The sequence below is a fragment of the Rutilus rutilus genome (assembly GCF_951802725.1).
Source record: "Rutilus rutilus genome assembly, chromosome: 11".
NCBI classification, from domain to species: Eukaryota; Metazoa; Chordata; class Actinopteri; order Cypriniformes; family Leuciscidae; genus Rutilus; species Rutilus rutilus.
This window is the reverse complement of record NC_140216.1, coordinates 34,198,279-34,214,482: the sequence shown is the minus strand read 5'-3', so window position 1 is coordinate 34,214,482 and position 16,204 is coordinate 34,198,279. Positions and strand designations below refer to the sequence as shown.

At 37.8% G+C, this 16,204-nt stretch overlaps 1 protein-coding gene across 1 annotated transcript in view; it reads right to left on the bottom strand.

Annotated features, from left to right (window-relative positions):
- Window positions 1–16,204, bottom strand: part of khdrbs3 (KH domain containing, RNA binding, signal transduction associated 3) — a 142,921-nt gene that overhangs the window by 17,562 nt on the left and 109,155 nt on the right. The gene's annotated exons all lie outside the window — the stretch shown is intronic.

Here is a 16,204-nt window from a genome sequence, read left to right as displayed (position 1 = left end):
TTGACCCCATTATTAAGTGTTTACCTAGACGATTATACAAAAATAAGCTTAAAGTGTAAATGCATGCAAACATTATCTGATAAATCAACATGAAATAAGATTTTAGTCTATTATGCTTGCCTAGGATGTAGGGATGTTAACCGATGACCGTTTGACCGATGGTTGACCGTATCAACGTTAACCGATCAAAGTTGTCGGTAGTCGGTTAAGAAGTGATCTCTAAATTAGGCTATTATAGACAGTGGACTAAACGCTACTACAGTTAGCCATCTCATTCCAAGATCTTTTTGTGTGAAGTGAACAAATCCCTCACACTAAATTTTTCATAACTCGCCTGTTTGTACTTAATAAACCAATAAAAACATTTGGCGCGAGGTCACAGCGTTTGGGTTTGCGAAAAGTAAAGGCTACAGGCTAAAACACTCGAGGTTAGAGCCAGGGCAGATGACAGGATGAAGCGTGCAAAGAAAAGTAATGTGTGGGACCATTTCACCAAAAAGAATGACACAGATGTAAGTTGCAACTTGTGTGATACAGTGCTTAAATACCGTAGTAACACATCATCTATGATGTAAGGTGATGATGATCATCATCTTTCTTTATTATCGCACTACCTCAAACTAAAGTGGCGTCTCTTCGGAGCTGTCATTTTCTTAAATGAGCCGCAGCAATGTTTCAAATGAGCTTCTAACGCTAGACAAACGCCTTTATTTTCAACGCGATCACCTTGTACCCAAACCATTTCGAAACTAAGGAGCCATTTGTCCTCCCATTACATACAAGCTTTGCGGGACTCATGTTTCGCGCTGTAGGGGATTTAAAAAAAGTGACGTGAGCGGGAGGCAGAGCGGCAGAGAGATGCGACAGAGTTGAGAAATTGCAGGCGCGGCTCGAAATGGCTGTTATTTCAAATAGCGTAGCATAATTTAAACTAATCGGTTAACCAGTTTCAACCGGCTAATGAGGCTCGGTGGTCGGTCAAGAAAATTTTTAGTTTTCGCCATCCCTACTAGGATGCATTTATTTGATAAAACAACAACAACAACAAAAAACAACAGTAATAATGTGAAATATTATTACAATTTAAAATAACTGTTTTCTGTTTAAATATATTTAAAAATGTAATTTATTCCTGTGATGGTAAAGCTACATTTTCAGCATCATTACTCCAGTCTTCAGTGTCACATGATCATTCAGAAATCATTCTAATATGATGATTTGCTGCTCAGGAAACATTATTTCTTTTAAACTTAAATTAGTATTAATTTCTTTAAAAACTTCTGAATGGTAGTGTACATGTAACTGGTCTAATTGTACACAATATTTTGCATGTTTTCGTGATTTTTCATTAATAACTTCCGCATCTAAAACAAGTTAGCTTTGCAGATGATGTCATCAAGCCCCTCCCCTCCAACCACCCAGTTTCCACCATCCAATCAATTCCTGATGCCGAAAATCAAGTCTGCATTAAATTTCCTCTGAGTATTATGTTTCATTCAGAAACATTACATAGCAATTACAAATGTTGATTTCAAGCAAAACTCAACGCACCTACATTAATATTCTCTACAATATTCTCACAGAAGTCATACATCAAAGCCTAGTCCTGCTTTTCTCCTGCTAATTTAGGATAAACGTCCTCCACAAAAAGGCTCCGAGCCCTTGTGACTGCTCCAACATATCCGGGGCCAGCTCAGTTCCAAATCCATCCGCCCTCAATTCACATTCGTAAAATCCTCCTCAACTACGAAAACAAAGACAAAACCGCTCTCATCACACACCCCGCCGTCTTAGAGAGGCATTACTGTCCGATCAGAGGCCCGCCGCTGCCAAACACACACTATTCACAGTTTCATCTTTAATCCACAAGCAAAGTGACATTTAAACTGAGTTTTATAATCAAGTTTACTTGCAAAAACTAAAGAGAGAAGTTTCGCTGCTGATGGCATTAGCATTGGCAAACAGACCGCATTATCATAATAATTTAGAGTTATTATTTAGGGAGAGACTTTCTAATTTACATTTAAGACGGGGGTTCTCAACTGGTTTGACCATAGGACCCACATTTTCCTATGGTCATTAAGCTGCGTCCCAATTTAAATATGTGTGTGTATATATATATACAGTATAAATACAGTACTATATATATACACATACAGTACATATACAGTATAAATACAGTACTATATATATATATATATAATATGCCCATAAAATTACAATACATTTGCTTTTAAAAACCAAGCAAATTTATTTCACAAAAATGCTTGACACAGGGTGACATTGATGAATAAACAGTATAAGGTAATGCTACTAAGTTCCAAACTAGTTTGTGTTTATCAATAAAGTTGGTAAGTTGGTATGAGCCGCCATAGTCCTTTGATGCCCATAATTTCTCGAGTATTATATGAGTATATAAGTGAAAAATTACTCTGACATATAGCTTGACAAAATCTCATCTGACCGCAGATACTGAATCCTTGCATTACGATTGCAGGCAGTATCAACAGTCAAAAATAGTCATATTTGTATGCTTTTTAAACAAGTGTTCTCACCGATACGGTTGTTGTACTTCGTGGAGTTTTGACGTGTTTTATAGACTAAATACCGTTTCCTATTCAAATGTGGTGACCCCTGCTTACAACATAATGTTATCGCAGGACCAAGAAAAGAGGCAAACTAAGGGCTTAAATACACAAGGGACATCATTAACAGGGCTGCGTTTCCCGATAACGTTGTCTCTTAGCGCGCTACGAAGACTCTTAAGGTATAACTTAACTAAAGGTATATCATTGCTAGGCGTGTTCCCCGAACCATACCTTAGGAAGCTGCTTAAGATATACCTTCTTACGTGCGACGTTACCCGGCGCTGTCCGTGGCGGTGGTGCTGAATTGGTTGATATCGATGGCTCGAGAATCAATTATTCTCTTGTGTAGGGGCTGCTTCACTGCGTTATGCGAGAAAGTGGTGTTCTTTATAAAAAAAGCACTTCAGAAATAGTTGAAATTGCATTTATTAGGACTCATGGGTTATTATAAAAAATAATCCAAACTATAATAGCCTATAATAGCCTAGCCTACATATTTTTTAATTGTATCATATATTGCTGCCATAATAACCATTTCAAATTTTACGTGCTTTCTTCTCTTTCCCATTTTTGTTCGCTGAGGTGGAGCTGCGATGAAATATTGTTCTTATAAATACTTTCCAGCATTTCAGTAATAAAAGTGTACATCTTACATACGGTGCTCGGCAGTGATCAAAAAGGGTTTAAACAGTGGATTTTGAATCTCTTCTTGTAAACTCGGAGATGTGGATTCAGACGGCAATTAAATTACCACACGAAGATATACTTAGCGTACGAACGTGTCGGGAATCGTGCCACAACGTTAAGAGAGAGGTTAAGGAATAGGTTAAGAACTACTTAGCGATAAGAACGTTTTGGGGAACCGGGCCAAGAATAGAACACAACGACACGGACACACCCTTCTCCTTCCACTAATCATTTCTTGTCTATCAATAAAAACAGCCTCAACCCCATACAGCAAATGAGGTCAAAATTGAAACTGTAAAATGAATTTGAAGAAAGCATATGAGAATTGATCCCCCTGGAAAACCTGGAGCTCCACAATGTTTCACAGGGATTTCAGTGCCTCTCCAGTAGGTCACCTCTGCCAGGCTGGAGTGTAGAGAGCTACGACTCTTCGCTGGTTACTGGCAAATAACAGCAGCTCAGATATTTGATGAGAAGCCAAACACTTTAATTCCCTTCTTTATCCAAAAGGAAAAAGGTCAAAACCAATGCAAAATGGAGATATTCAGCATTAGAACCTTTAAATAAAAACGCTCAACAGTGAGCAACTCATCTTCCTTCCAAGCTGAAACAAGACTAGACTCACTCAGCTATTTATAACTGAAGATATTTCCATTGTGCCGTCTCGGCTGACAGTGATCTCTATCTGCAGCACTATGAATATATCATAAGGTAAAAAAACCTCTCGTATTCTGAAGAGCGAAACTCTGTTACCTTGGCAGATTAGTTATGCACGGCTTTGCGCACTGATCAAATAAATTAGTCTGGTTGAATGTGAAAACAAAACCAGGTCATGTGTGAGAGAGAAAGAGAGACAGAAAATTAGACTTCCCTTGAAGAACGGAAAAATCTCATTTCCAAGTTGCTATAAAGAAGTTGAAAGCTGCTGACAGTCACTGTGCCGTTTTGATCGGCTCACGTTTGATCAAGTCTGTCAACGTTGCGCAAGCCGCTGAAATTAGACATGTACACATCACACGCCGAGCAAGGAGAAACTGAAATCTCTGTTCGCACGGCATGTCAAATCTTTTCAAATTTGGTTGTACTTGTGTCAATGTACAATGTCTCAGCTTTGTCTGAAAGAGGAGAGCAGATCTCTGCTGTTGCAGTCGCGATGAGCGCTCTGAGATGAGAGACTGATCGCAGATTGTTTGGTAAACTTTGGTAAACTTCTCGCTATAGTTGAAGCTGTCGTTAGCGAGCATTTGATGACGTCCACGGCATCTCTTTCACGATGGATCAGACTCTTTCAGGTTTGTGGTTTATTAGAAAAGAAAATCTCCCTACAATGTCATTGAAAGTGAAGAATGTTACCAATTCAACAAGCATAAAGCAACACGAAACACCATTTGCAATGCCTTTAACTTAAGTAATGTGACATATTTCCAAGTGAAATATTTATTCAGCAATTATAAGCAAATGAAAAAAGTATATTGTACATGTCTAAGTGAATAAGAAGATCTATATGAAATCAAAAACTGTTTCAAATAAAAAGGACAATCAAAATAAACACATTTAAAACTAAACAGAAGCTAATGAAATTGTCTTCTAGATTTCGGATAAATTCATACATATGACCATGATGAGTACGATATGGACACCTTGACACAAATCTGCACAAATAAATATAAACAACATTAAGAGGCTTAAAATAAACGTCAAGGGTAATTTGATTAACAATACTCGCATAATCAACAAGAGGCTATATTAACTGAAAAATAATTATTTTCATGACTTGAAATGTGAGACAATTAATTAAGCGATAAAGTAAACCCAAACAACATGTTCTATTAATAATATAATCAATATGGGGCTTAAAAGTAAGTTCATAGTCAATCCAAAGACTAAGGTATTTAAATGAATCAACATTATCAAGAGATAAACCATCATCAAACATAATATTCAAATCAAAAGGATAGCAATGACAACGGCGCATACCAAACACCATACAACAAGAAGAAGACCTCTTATTCAAAATAAGCATACTATTTTTGAACAAATTTAAAATCAGATTTGTAACAAATCAGAATTAGTGGTGTGAATAACAGTGTCATCTGCATACAGATTTGAGTATATTTGAATCATTAATAAAGATAGAAAAAAGTAACGGTCCCAGAGTAGAACATTACACCTTTATCAACAATTACATAATCAGACTGAAAACCCTGGAAAACAACAAACTGACAACTGTTATGAAGATAAGCATTAAATCAAAGAACAGCCCAATACAGAATACAGTTTATCAGTTGTATCTAATACTATTGTTTAGATTTTATTTTTGACTTGGAAATAAACAAATGCTCTCCTGTAGACCTGATCTCCAGGTCAATACATCGCATAGACTAATTATCAACACATGCTATATTATTAATGCATTACTTCATATTAATATTCACATTATTCAAGTTAATATTCACAAGCTACTCTGTGGCATCACAAGTCTCCATATCCACCCCAGAAAAGTTTCCCCACAACTTTTTTGAGCTCTTGAGTTGCTTAATATATGTTTACCCCGTTGTTACATCAGCAGAAGAGGTTTCAAAGGTTTCTGTAACAGCAGCGGATGACCTGTTTTCAATCTCACCTGCGCATGCTCTAATTTTGAGTATGCGATTGACATTGCAGCTGCGATCTGTGGCCTGTGAGAGTATGGATCTTTATTCAAGCTGCCAGCTGGGGTCTCAGTGGTGAGTCTATCAGAGCGCTGTTGGCCGGAGCTCAGGTAAGCGGTGTTCTGGAGAGAGCTCTATTAGAGTGGAGTAAAGCCATGTAATCACATTACATTTGCCTCCTTCAGCCCGGTGCCAGAAACGCAAAGCCACATTAGAGACACGGAGAGACCCAGACAAACTCAATCATGTTTAGCCTCTCTCTTGTGCACACACAGACATGTTTTTACTTATCTCAATGAGGGTACAGGCTTCTATTTTTTTTTATTTATTTTTTTTATTAAAGATAATTATTATACCTATAGACTAACCCAAAATAATGCATTTTTTCACAATAAAAAAAAAAAAAACATTGTTAATGGTGCGCGACTTTTACTTGCATACATTCATACATACATAGGGCTTGACATTAACCGGGTGGATTTCAGTAGTTGGGTGTAACGCAGTCACTCCAACTGGCGACTGTGGCGGGTTGAATTTTATATATAATATATCCGATTTTCAATTGTAGTCATTTAAAAATGCATCTAAAATAATAAACTAAGTGCAATGATGTTTCGAAACATATACTAAAATATCTGATACATTTCCAATACTCATTTCTAGGGCTGGGTATTGACACAAATTTCACAATTCGATTCGATTTCAATTCACAAGCTTGCGATTCGATTTCGATTTCGATTACGATTCGATTCAATATTGATTATTTTGGATATCAGGTACAATACATTGCAAATTTTCTCAAGGAAAACAAATCTCTTTACTAATGCTGTAAACTATGGGAGTCAGTTGTAGCCTATAGGCTTCATTAGCCTACTATAATATTGAAGATGAAAATGAACTGATTTGTACTTAAAATACACTTTTATTTATTTTTATAATAATAAAGTTATATGAAATTATATAAAAATTTAAATGGTGGCTGTCATAAAAAACTTTTTACATTTTCCTAGCTGACTAACAAGTTTATGGTCACTGGATATGTTTTTTCTGAGGTAAATGTGACGTTACATGACATTGTTTACTAACGTCTTTCCACGGTTGAAACACTGATTGAGCGATTCCCTGTGACATGATACAAACTTCGATAAGTTGTACTCTATCTTTTAACACAATTTCAGATGCTCATTCATGTTTATTTCGCACTGTAACTGATATTATTAAGGCGGAAGAGAAGATCACGTGCGCTCCGCGCTGCTGCTTCTCTTGAGCTGAGCTGCGCCAGAGCGATCTCACGCCACAGCGCCAAAACGGTAATTATGTTTTTGAATTTCGTAAGAAAATGGACGTAATTTGAAATCTGAGACTTTGTTTCATATCAATAATAACAAAGCACAAAGATTATTGCGATTTATTGGATGGGATGCGCACATCAATGTTCCATTCATTCATCAACTGAAAACAGGATGACTAATCGATTCTTGGGATTTAAGAATCGATATCGTTTCGTAAAAATGAGAATCGATTAAAATCGAGAAATCGATATTTTTTACCCAGCCCTACTCATTTCCCACAAAATAGCTGTGCTTTCTCTCTCTTTCATCTTTCCGACAGCGAGTTGACGCACAAACCCGCCTCCCCTCACTCACTCGTTTAATTTGCTCCGGATGAATATTGATTGTGTTACAGGGCTTGAATTTCAGCGTGGGATTGCGTGTATTGCACATATTTTTACTCATTCCCTCAGATTTTGTGCTCACACCCAAAGTGCGCGTACATAAAGCCACCTCTCAATACTAAATTGAGGTCTTTTTCGCTGCTTATTGCACTTAAAAACAGTCAAACACACACAAAATAATGTCAAAATGCCGCTCTTAGTGAGAATTCACGTAACAGTTATGTTTTAGGCGAACGTAAACAGTTGAGAAAGAAAACGAACGTGTAGCAGTAATGGATCCGTGCTTCAGGTCTTAAAGTGACAGCAGCCTAATATATCTGCTACCAAATGAGATAATATTAAAAATCTCTATATGGCAGTTTTCCCCATGGTATCAATGTCAAAATTTTGTGGCCAGTGAAAATTCTGAGTGGCTAGTAACTTTGGAAAACCACTAGCCACAGTGGCTGGTGAGCAAATATACACAAAATAAATATCTAAAGGCCAGAATATAGTACAGACTTGAGGATGGACTCATTTGACTTGGTCCAGTAAGCAAACATACAGAACAGCCTGCGACCAGCTAGAAACCACCTAGTAATGACCTAGCAACCACACAGAACACCCTAGCAACCGCCAAAAACACGACGTTACTTGCCTCTACTATCACACAAAGTCCTTCAGACAGAAGCATGTTGTCAAAAGCCATTTGTTCTGAAATAGACATTGCTGTGATTAGGGCTGGACCCGAATATTCAAATATTCAAATATTCGTTCGGTGGGTTGGTATTCGATTTGAAAATTTGACATTCGAATATTCGTTTTTTTGTTTGTTTTTTGCACACCTGGCATCCCCCTCGAAACGGTTCTCATTCGCGCTTGAATATGTTTTACACTATAAAATCTGGCGAATACAATACTCTTTCTTACAATTAGGCTATCTTATATAGCCTAGGATGGACAGTTGAAGGAACCCAACCTCGTTATACTTAATAAATATATTTGCTTCTTCTTGGCCTACTAAAGTGTTCCTGCAATGGGAGTATTCTCTGGCTAGAGCGCAGAACAGCGGAGTTTATATGGACAGAAGTGCATGCCTGAGCTTGTATTTTGGGTTAAGCTGCGTTGCTTTGACATTGTTCTGTTTAGCCTATTAGGCTACAGTTTGTTTTATTCTATATAGGCTAAGGGAATTCATTTATTTTATTTAAACTGTTTGTTAATTGAAATGTGTGATGCTGTTATTGAAAGTATGCTACCGTGTTCTTTATTTATTACAGTTAGTTCATTTATTTTTCGTTTTTCTTTATTTAAATTCCGTTTTTCTTTATTTAAATTTTGTTTTGTTTTCTTTATTTAAATTTTGTTTTTATTTATTTAAATTTCGTTTTTCTTTATTTAAATCTACCCTTTACTGTGTCAGTAATTTGTTAGTCAGAAAAATATTAGACTACCTTATTAAAAGCATTGCTTAAGTTAACAGACCTGTGTGTGTGTTTAATATCACTAGTGCAGTGTCCGTTCTCGGAGCATATAAGCCCTGCCCGCGTGAGGCACGCCGCTTCCCGCTCGCGCTGTTCTGTAGTTTATTAAAAGTTCATTAATTCTGAACGTGTCGAGTCTCGCGTGTCTATCTATATTGCACCAAATACGACACTGCACTCCCTTGTGAAGTCGATTGGATGAACGGTTCTCGAAATAATCAAAATGCAAACAGACAGACAGACACATATAGATTCCTGCCTTTATTAGAGAGAAGAATACGTTCAGCCCCCTCTCTCCGAAGCTTCGAATAGTCGATGTTCATTACTACCGAAGCTTCGAAGCTCAAAAAAATGGTCTAGCTGTGATAACTCACCATCTTCTGTGTCTGAGATCTTTGATCTTTCACTATCGTCAGAGATTTGCAACAGTGTTTGAGGGTCACGAGAACACACACGTTACATCAGACATAATGAGAACATCGACACGCTTAAGAGACACACACATGCACTACAGCCTGAATGAGAGACAGGCAGCTCCCTAGGTGAGTGTTCTGGTAGAACAGACACAATCGGCTGAAAGACAGGTTGTTAGAAGATAAGACCTGCCCGTAGAGGCCACAAAACCTCAGCACACACTTTAACAAGTTAACTACATGAGGACATACTACAGACCTTTACTGCTTAAAATACAGCTAAACTAACAAAAAAAGTGACAAAATGAAACGCTTTGAGTGTTTCTGTACTACACACAAACACACATTACCTGAGAAAGATCTAAAAACACACACAAACTGACACTCACGCATGGCTTGTCTGACTAACTCCATCACACTTGCTCATCTCTGCTCCAGTCTGATGGGTTTTCTGGAATATTTCATAGTTTCACAGATCAGAACAAGAGCTTCGCGTCTGCCAAGATGTCCTGAGCGGCTTCACTCTCTCGGAATACTGAACACCTAACAAATATGAGCATGCAATTTACAGCGCAACAGCATTATGAAGGGATATTTTTTTGCATTGTTGACATTTTTATCCATAGTATTGACAGAGAGAAGTAAATCACTGGGAGAGGAAAAAAGAGAATGGATTAGGGAAGTGACATGAGCCAAATTTAAACTTACACAGCCTACATGAGAAAGTAAGACATGAGGTCAACATATTTTGTTGATCCTGGAACAACATTCCCGTCTGAAAATTTAGTCCAAACCAACACTGGAACTAAAATATCAAACAAAAACTTTATTCTTTCGCAATATGTATGGTGAAACATATCCTTTAGACTGAAAAAAGGGCTTTTTTTGTAGCAACAACAGCACTAATGAACTCAAAGATTGATGAGCGCTCTTCACTCTATCCGTCTCACTTTTAAAACCATTCCTAAAACCCAAACTATTCAGGTGGTATATAAAGCAGCTCATGAAGTAGACATATTCTGAAGAACTCAAGAACATCCTCTGTTGGACTAATAAACTTGCGTTGGTCACACAGAACTAAACTACACTACTGTCAACTGCAATTACCACAAGGCTTCTGCCATGGTGATCAAACTGAGGGAGAATGGAAGTCATAAACGCTGAGCTATCATGGGGCTCTGGCCATATTTGCATAAATAGAACTGATTTATGGGTATTCGGGTAGTCAGACTGAAACTATGAGGCGGAAGTATGCATGACATTATCCGTTTAATGGAATTTCATGCTCTGTCTCTCGCTTGTTATATGATAAGAAATGTTGCTCTCATTAGATATAATACTCACTATGAACATTCTAAAAATGTGTTGCAAAAGTGCCAATCACACCAAACTGAGCAATAGTTCGGCGCAAATGCACAAATAAATGTGAGCCATTTACACGTCTCAAAAGTGTCGACATGCAACATGGCAGTTAACTTGTACAGTACACACATAATTTCAAGGCAAACAGTTTGGAATTTATTTGCACAATCAATTAAAAGATACAAAATGACCTGTGTGATTCACAATTATCCTGATTCACTGTTTCTGATGGAAATATATAAAGAAGCCTTTTAAACTACAATAATCTTTTAGAAAAGGGGTGTTTTAACCACACGAACAGCCCTTCAGCTCAGTTTAAAGGAACACGCCGACTTTTTTGGACTTCATACTGGGAACTATATTCTCAGAAGGCGAAGCACTGCTACTTGGGCGGAGTGATTTACTCGCAGCAGCTGAGAAGCCCCGTGGTGAGGAGCAGAGAGTTCGCTCAGAGTTGGAGTAAATCACTCCGCAGAAGTAGCAGTGCTTCACCTTCTAAGAATATTGTTCCCAGTATGTATACGGTTAGAAGATGGCTGTGTCTCATGTGACCTTGTTATTTGTACACGCTGTGACTATACAAATCACAACATGTAAATAGTAAAATGTTGGCGTTATTTTGTCACTTATTGGGAGCAGTATGCTAGCTGGAGCCATTTACCTCCAAGGTGCGTCAGACAGAGTTACGGCACGCACAGAGATGAAAAGGGTATGTATGGACTTATCTAACTCTGGGGGATACAGTGAATAAGCTAAAGTCCCCAAAAGTCAGCGTGTTCCTTTAACAAAGCACCCATAGAATACAGTTCCTTCAGGGGTGCAAAACGAATCTGTTCCCACCCCAAGTGTAAAGCAAAACGTGATTGCTTGTAGTGAGAACGTGCTACGATTGGTAGCAATGTGGCCAATATTTGATTGGCTTGAGTAAACGGTGGGTGGAGTCCACTTATTTGTGGATTTGTCTGCACGTCTTGACTGTTTCAGAATGTTTCAAAATCCACAAATGCTTGTGTGCGGGGATCTACAAATGCACAATAAGTGATTCATCAATGTGTGCAGCGATTCACAAATGAATGCCAGGCAGAGTTGTGTTTGTGACATAAAACACATTTGTGTATATATTTTTTATTTGCAAATCTCATTTTATTAATTTGTGAATTTTATACATTTTTGTGAAATTATTTACATTTATTTGTGGATCTTAATCTATGCATTTGTGAATTTGAATTTTTTTGTGTGAATCTCAACATTTATTTGTGAATCTCAATCTATTTATTTGGAATAACGCAACATTTCTAACCCCGAGTCCTCCTCTCGCATTACCTTGTCAAAGAAGATTTGTGTTTCTACACTGCATCTTAAAAAATGTAGATGCATCAAGAATCAGATTGTCACTCTGATTCAAAACCTAATCGGATCTTGACTTCCTTTGACTTTCCCTTCACACTACCATACTTTCAACAAAAAGTGTCATACACCTACTAAATACAGAGACTTTTAAAGTTGAAGACCCGAGGCTCAGGAATATGTTTTGAAGTGTTGTCACTTACTCAATAACAACTCCTACACTGGTCTGCATGTCACTAGTGTACTTCAGCGTGATAAAAACCGGCGTGGACAGAATGAAACGGCTCAACAGAGGAATTCGAGGAGCCCAGAGGCGAACCCATATGTCTCGCCATGTTATTGGGAAACAAACCAGTGATTTGTGTTGGTTCGAGAAACATCATGCCCTGGACACAGGCATTCATTACACAACACTGGTGACAATGGAAGAAATTTCAGCACTCGACCAAAGGAGAGATGGTATAGCAACCGGCTCAGTAATTATGAGGCTAAACCAAAGTGACAAGCGGTTTTGATTGTGGAAACAGAGGTTCTGAGAGACAGACTGGGATAATACATGCCATAATGGTATTATTGCAACCCTCCGCAGAGAGTGACTCAGGTATCAGAGCGGCCCCTGAGAGGGAACGAACAGCTGATGAAATTACTTCATATTAATGACTCACACAGGGGGGAGCAGATCCACTTTTGCGGTAATCTGATCAAAATGTTTTCAAATCCCTTAAGAGACGTGTTCATGCTGACCTCAGTTCATTCTCAGAGTTTGATAAAGATAAAGATATATGACCACGTTTGGGTCAGATGTATTAATCATGCAGGCGTTTGATATGATGTATCTTTTCTTTCCAGACTTGGGAAAGCGAATGTGATTAGTTGATTCGTGTAAACCCAGATGCTGAGAGCAGATATGACTTGGTAATCCCTGTAAATATGAATGGTCAGATTAGAAATATGAAAGGATGCCACATGGGGTGGAGATGAAAACACAAACTGCAAGGTAAGAAGTAAAAAAAAATAGCAAATTTGGGGAAAATGAAAAGAAAAGAGATAAAGTATATGGGGACTAGGGCTGTCACTTTAGTGAAAAAATCCTGTTCGATTTTTGAGACATAAGTGTTCATTGAATCAATTTTCCATGTCTGAAGACGTTTCCATTTTAAACGCCAAATATGGTCAAATCCACGGACAACTAACAGGCATTAGGACGAACGCTAAGAGGGCGCTTGAGACGCGCACAAGTCAGCAATATTCCTGTTGATTTATTGGCGTGAAGTTTCGTGCACAATGACAAACAGGAGTGCAACATTCTCGAAAAACAATAAGCTGAGTGGACTGCCATAACATCAATGAAAAACATTACTGCAGTCTTCAACATGGCTGTGTTTATGATTAGAAATGTCAAACAAATTTCGCCTTCATAGGCGATTGTAGACCGTAGCCTGAATCTGTATCTGTATGCATGAGACTGTCTGAATACACATTTTTTTCAGAATTCACATTTTTGTAGTAAAAAGAGAAACATTATGCAGAAGTATAATTTGCTGTTATGTGTGTTTGTCAGAGCCTGCGATTGCTGTGTGACACGCGCTCGCTGCGGGCGTATCGTGACGAGCTGGACGCGCTCCGAGAAAAGGCCGTTAAAATCGATTCCCTATTTTTGCTTTCGTAACTTGTGTTGGTTGGTCCGATCGATTGTGCAATCGATTTTCGAACGTAAAGTGACAGCCCTAATGGGGACCCAAATGTGTCACTCAATAATCAAGAGAAAGTGATAAATTAAAAATTAATCAAATAATCAAATAATAAACATTAGCAATAGGGTTAAGAATTTAGTACTTTAAAAATTAGTTAATAAAAATACTGAAAATAAAATATTCGGTTTAGCCATTTATATTATTAAAATAAAGAACAAAAAATAGTTTTGAAAATAGTCTTTCAAAAGTTTGGGGTTCAGAAAGATTTTTGAGATTTTGCATTGTCAATACAAGATCTTGACCAAAAATGTATGCATCTGGATTGAAATAAATGTTGTGATGTTATTTCCATCAAGATGTGCAAACATGTTTGGTCAAGATCTTGTGTTGACAATGCAAGAGTCAAGCACTCTGTAAAGTCTCCTCCAGCACATCTCGAAGACTTTCAATGAAGGTCTGGACTCATGTGTGCCAATTCATGTGTGAAAATGATTCTTCATGCTCCCTCCCAACCATTCTTTCACAGTCTGAGCCTGATGAATCCTGGAATATGGTCATGATGTCTTCCTAAATGGTTGTTTAAGAAATGAAAAGCTACACACTCCATCAATTAGGGTTAGAAGAACTGTTACCAAACATATAACATGCTACATAATAATCACTGCAATAATCATCCAATCATAGACTATTAAGCATTTGCCTATTTAAATCCAAACAATGGCTTTTTTTGACCAGGCAGTGTAGGCCTGTATCTTTTATTATATATTGAAAAAACTTAATATGTTTACTTCTCAAATTATTATTAAGTGGCATAAATAGGCCTGAATTTGGAAATGCAAGAGATGAAGAATGAATGTTGAAGAATAAATAGTATAAAGTGGCATTTTGAAAGCCAACAAAAAGTTGATCATATTGTAAATCTTCAAGACACACTCTTCTGGTCAACCCCGAAACACTGATGTAATTTCCAACAATATGGGTGCAAAAAGATACTCTTGAGTCTAAAGCTGTCGCAATAGATGCATGAAAACCAATGACAACACCATGAGCACAATGCGATCAACACAGTCAAAGCTTAGGCCTACATAAAAACATGGAGGCGTCTCAATACAAGATCAACAGATTAGGAAATCTTCTTAAAGGGATAGTTATTTTGTTCCAAACCCCATTCCCATGGAACACATTTTGCATTTATTTTACATACAATGACAGTTCATCCTAAACACGTCTATCAAGCAACAAAAAGGACAAACACGCACTATAAAAATAGTCCATACAACTACAGATTCTTGTTAAATCGGATTTCTGTCATTGTACAAATATACTTGCCCCAAAACCCTTCAACTTCTCCTTTTGTATTCCAGGACCATAATTGTTTGGAATGGCATGAAGGTGAGAGAACAATGACAGCCTTTTCATTTATCCATCACTATTCCTCTACAAAGATGTCTTGTTAATTTCTCATGACTTGTCAAAACTCTCAGGACAGTCAAAAGATCGTTTTCCAGTTCGCTCCTGACGAGGAACATCTTAACACTGATTCAGAGTGACAGCTTCAGATTTATCATCCCACAGATGTTTGAATCGTTCCTAGTGTTTCAGGCTCCTGCACAGACGTGTGTTTTGAGGCCGTTGAAACGATAGAGAACAGCTGGCGACTGAGTCGTTTCCTCTGACCCCAGCGCATTCGAACGGCGCCCCCTAAATAAACCTGTCAGATGCGGTTAGATACGGGCACTGCGGGGCGGTGTGCCAACTCTACCCACCTCTCCGGGCCCGCCATCTGTTAAATATGCCACACGCGAGCCCGGAGACCTCTGAGACGTGCAACATCAAGAGGAGCTGGCGAAAGCTCCAATGTATTTGAACTGTTTATTTTGCAACTCTCTCTGATAAATTAAAACTCAAAGCAGAGGAAATCTATAATGGTGTCAGAAGCAGGTGAGCAAATAAGAATTTTTTTTCCACATAATCGAAAACAAAAACAAGTAAATCAAACAGATGAAATGATTTAGGATGTCTCCGGTAGACGGCCGCATCATGAACTGTTCTATTACGACTGACAAATGAGATCAGTGTCGGAAAACATTCATTTCTGTGAGAGCTTTGGCGAGCTATTGAGTTTGTTTTATATAATTTATCGATATGAGAAATGTCAACAATAAAACACAAGCAATTATAGGCATATATCACAGATAACACTTTCTGTCTACAGAGGACTAAAATGACTGTAACGGCACATATAGAGTAAGAATTGTTTTCACAAAAACAATTGCATATACCATTGCAGTTATTGTTCATAAAAGCATATTCATATTCATATT